Source organism: Carya illinoinensis, chromosome 13 (assembly GCF_018687715.1).
Source record: "Carya illinoinensis cultivar Pawnee chromosome 13, C.illinoinensisPawnee_v1, whole genome shotgun sequence".
Lineage (NCBI taxonomy): Eukaryota > Viridiplantae > Streptophyta > Magnoliopsida > Fagales > Juglandaceae > Carya > Carya illinoinensis.
Window position 1 is genome coordinate 18,092,362 of NC_056764.1, and position 4,597 is coordinate 18,096,958.

Sequence of the window (4,597 nt, forward strand, 5' to 3'; positions counted from 1 at the left end):
TAGTGAGCATCTCAACCTTAGCTTTTAGGTTATCTTCTTCCCTGAGATGGTAAATTCCACCACCATTTAGGTTTCCTGCAGGTCGTGACCTATTTGTGCTCTCAGTAGCACTAGGTCCAGTCCAAGTGTGAGCTTTTTCAGCAAGTTCATTGAGGTATTCTATGGCTTCATCAGGATCTTTCTGTAAGAACTCACCATTACACATCATCTCCACAAATTGACGCTCTCTAGGTGTAAGTCCCTCATAAAAATAGCTCACTAAGCGCCAATTCTCATACCCATGGTGAGGACACATACTCAATAGCTCCTTAAATCTCTCCCAAGACTGATACAAAGTCTCACTGTCCTTTTGTACAAAGGTGAAAATTTATCTTTTTAAAGCATTGGTCTTATGTTGGAGAAAGTATTTATTAAAAAAGACCTGAGTCATCTCATTCCATGACCTAATAGATCGTGGTTTCAATGAGTATAGCCAACTCTTAGCTCTATCCTTCAAAGAGAAACGAAAGAACTTAAGTCTCACAATGTCATCAGTTGCATTTTGACTATGAAAAGTCGCAACTACTTCCTCAAACTCCCTAATGTGCACATATGGATTTTCATTTTCCAAGCCATGAAAAGTAGGGAGTAACTGTATCATCCCTGTTTTAAAATCCAATTGGCGAATATTAGCTGGAAACATGATACATGATGGTGTGGCTGTGCGTGTAGGGTGGAGGTAATCCTGAAGGGTCCTAGTGGGTTGATCTTCATGTTCACTCATTTTCTCAAAATTAGAAGAATTATCAAACAAATGATCAGAAAAATTAAACTCTGACTCTAACACAGGTCTACAAGCAAACCGACCCAAGGCGTCTCTATACCTGTGCATGCAAGCTAGAGAAAAACCCAACACTAAAAAAAAAACTACAAAAAGAAAAAGAAAATAAAAAAAAAGATGCAGCAAGCTAAAATAGGGAACGAAGTTACCGCCTTTACAAACTGTTGAAAAGAAAAACTATCTCACAATTCTTCTACCGTCTCCCCGGCAACGGCACCAAAATTTGATTACGCCCAAAGAATAACGCGGTAGTTGTAGCATAGCTTTGGGATGTCGATTCCACAGGGAGACAAATTAAAAGAATAGCAAGAGGAACAAAAAAACTAAAGAAAAAATATTAAATAAGTAATAGAGAACAAAGATTAATTTAACAGAAAAAGTACTCAAATTTAACAAACAGTAGAGCGTCGGGAATCCCTTGCACAAATCTGGTATTTTAATTATTCTTAATTCATTGGATAACTCAATTAGGAACTCAATTCCCGCAATTCCTAATCGGAAGGTATAGATTTATAAACCAGACTTAAATCAAATGTAACCCTTTGAAAAAACATTCACCACTTTTAAAAAACGTGAATTACTACCCCTATTGACGACAATATACTCAAGAAGCGATATTGCAGTAAAAAACTAAATCAATATAGATAAATAATTGATCCAAACATAATCAAAGAACTAATCCATTCAATAGAAAAAGCATGACTGAATCCATAAACACAATAAATTCTATGATTATTCGGAGAAAAAAACATCAACGATGAATTGAGAATGATAAAACAAAAGAGTTTTAGCAATTGAAAATCAAATACATGAATTAACAATAAATTAGAAATACCATCTAATGTGCAAGTTCATCCCTAACCCTACTTGAGAATTTAGTTACCCATAAATATAATGGACAACAAAAATCTCCAGAGAAAACTGAAGCGAACGGTGGTTATGGAAGTGATTTTCTCCTCTCTTCAGATCTGCCTCTTGTGCCTCTTGCTCCCCTCCATTTCGTGCTAATGATATGCTTATATAGGGTAAGAAAGAAACCCTAATGTCCTCTTGATGTCCGCATAAAAAAATCGCCTAAATTTTAGAACTTATCTTGGCAGCCACGTACAGCCTTCAAGAGTTCGAATTTGGAAATCCTTATTAGATACAAAGTTATAGCCCCTTAAGATAGCTTTCCAATGCATCAAGAATCGCATCAATCTGATATATGAGTAAACAGATATAGTCAAAACACCAAAGTATGTCCAGACTGTCTCCTAGCGAATTTCGGACTTGGACTACTTGTGGTTTCATTTTGTGACTTTTTTTCTTTTTCTTTTCTTCCAAATTGCTCTCAAACTCCATGAATGTCCTCTTTTGAATTTGACTGGGCTTGACTTGCTCTTTTATAAACTCTGAAATTAGACATAAAAAAACTGCTTAGGAGTATCCCATCGTAAATAAAAATTCAATTTAAGAATACACATTAATTCCTATAATTTCTATTCACATTTTAGCATTTTAGTCCAATAATAGGGTATATAGAGTGCACCTTCGCACACTCATCATGTATTTGCTGAGATTTCCCGTGAGAAAACGGTGTAAACGGCATAGGCTATAGTCCGGTTCGTTGCAATGCGCAAAGGGGTGCCACTAGTTCGCGGTGACTTTGGTGTTGGAACGACTTTCCTTGTATTGAAATGTGGTGGATCCAAGTCCAATATTCTATTCCGCTCTAAGAATGATTGGAAACAACAATAAAAGTATTAATGTCCATATAAAAACGGTGGAAAAGAATTAAGAAGGAAATCAATATATAAACATGTTTTAGAGATGACTAATCACTTGTAAGTTGATTAATGACTTGAATTCCGGTTACAAGCTTAACCAAAGCAAGATAAGGGGAGTATGGCACGTCTTGTGCTTGAGGGAAACCGATCGTATGGCAGCTGTGGTTTACAATTGGAGGAATGAAGGACAAAAAGGGTTTCTTCGAGTCAATTTGTCCATTGCAAGAATTGCATTTCGACAGTTAAGGTTGGATGCATTTGCTACTATTTTACTTAAGAAAATGGTGTAAATGGCATAGGCTCGTGTCCGATTAGCTGCAATGCACATCGAGGGGCACCTAGGTGGCGATTGACAGTGATGTGGGCGTTGGAATGAATTTCCTTGTATTGAAATGTGGTGTATCAAGTCTAATCGTCTAATTCAGTCAAACAACGATGCAAAACAAAACAATAAGAGTAATAAGGCCCATATAAAAAAGGAGAGAAAGAATTAAAATTGAAATTTCGTTTGGAAGATGGTTTAAAGATGATCAACCACTTGTAAGTCGATGAATGCCCTTAACTCCAGTTACGAGCTTAACCAAGGCTACATAAGGGGTGTATGGCACATCTTAACCGTGAGGGAAACCAATGGTATGGCATCTGTGGGCTAAAATTCTAAGAATGAAAGAAAAGACAGGTTTCTTAGAGTCGATTGATCCAATGCTAGAACTGAGTTACGACGGTAAATGTGGGATGCATTTGATGAGATTTCCCATGAGAAAACGGTGTAAACGGCATAGGCTATAGTCCGATTCGTTGCAATGCGCAAAGGGGTGCACCTAGTTCGCGATTGGCTTTGACTTTGGTGTTGGAATGACTTTCCTTGTATTGAAATGTGGTGGATCCAAGTCCAATATTCTATTCCGCTCTAAGAACGATGAGAAACAACAATAAAAGTATTAGTGTCCATATAAAAATGGTGGGAAAGAATTAAAAAGGAAATCAATCTATAAACATGGTTGAGAGATGACTAATCGCTTGTAAGTTGATTAACGACCTTAACTTCGGTTACAAGCTTAACCAAAAGCAAGATACGGGGAGTATGGCACATCTTGGGCTTGAGGAAAACCGATCGTATGGCATCTGTGGATTACAATTGGGAAGAATGAAGGAAAAGAAGGCTTTGTTTGAGTCAATTCATCCAATGCTAGAACTGAATTTCGACGGTTATGGTGGGATGCATTTGCTGAGATTTCCGTTGAGAAAATGGTGTAAACGCTATAGGGTACATTCCGATTAGTTGCAATGCACATCGAGGGGCACCTAGGTGGCGATTGGCAGTGATCTCGGTGTTGGAATGACTTTCCTTGTATTGAAATGTGGTGTATCAAGTCTAATCGTCTAATTCAGTCAAACAACGATGCAAAACAAAACAATAAGAGTAATAAGGCCCATATAAAAAAGGAGAGAAAGAATTAAAATTGAAATTTAGTTTAGAAGATGGTTTAAAATGATTAACCACTTGTAAGTTGATGAATGCCCTTAACTCCAATTACGAGCTTAACCAAGGCTACATAAGGGGTGTATTGCACATCTTAGCCGCGAGGGAAACCAATGGTATGGCATCTGTGGCTAAAATTCTAAGAATGAAAGAAAAAACAGGTTTCTTAGAGTTAATTGCTCCAATGCTAGAACTGAGTTACGACGGTTAATGTGGGATGTATTTCATGAGATTTCCCGTGGGAAAATGGTGTAAACGGCACAGGCTATAGTCCGATTCGTTGCAATGGGCAAAGGGGTGCCTCTAGTTCGCGATTGGCGGTGACTTTGGCGTTGGAATGACTTTCCTGGTATTGAAATGTGATGGATCCAAGTCCAATTTTCTACTACGCCGTAAGACTAATGGGAAACAACAATAAAAGTATTAACGTCCATATTAAAATGGTGGGAACGACTAAAGAAGGAAATGAATCTATAAACATGGTTTAGAGATGACTAATCACTTGTAAGTTGATTAATGACCTGA

The 4,597-nt window shown here is 37.5% G+C and overlaps 1 non-coding gene across 1 annotated transcript; it reads left to right on the forward strand.

Moving 5' to 3' along the window:
* Nucleotides 1-275: 275 nt before the first annotated feature.
* Nucleotides 276-383, forward strand: LOC122293062. Its single transcript, XR_006237119.1, has one exon. It is a non-coding gene; the product is annotated as a small nucleolar RNA R71 (small nucleolar RNA).
* Nucleotides 384-4,597: the final 4,214 nt, after the last annotated feature.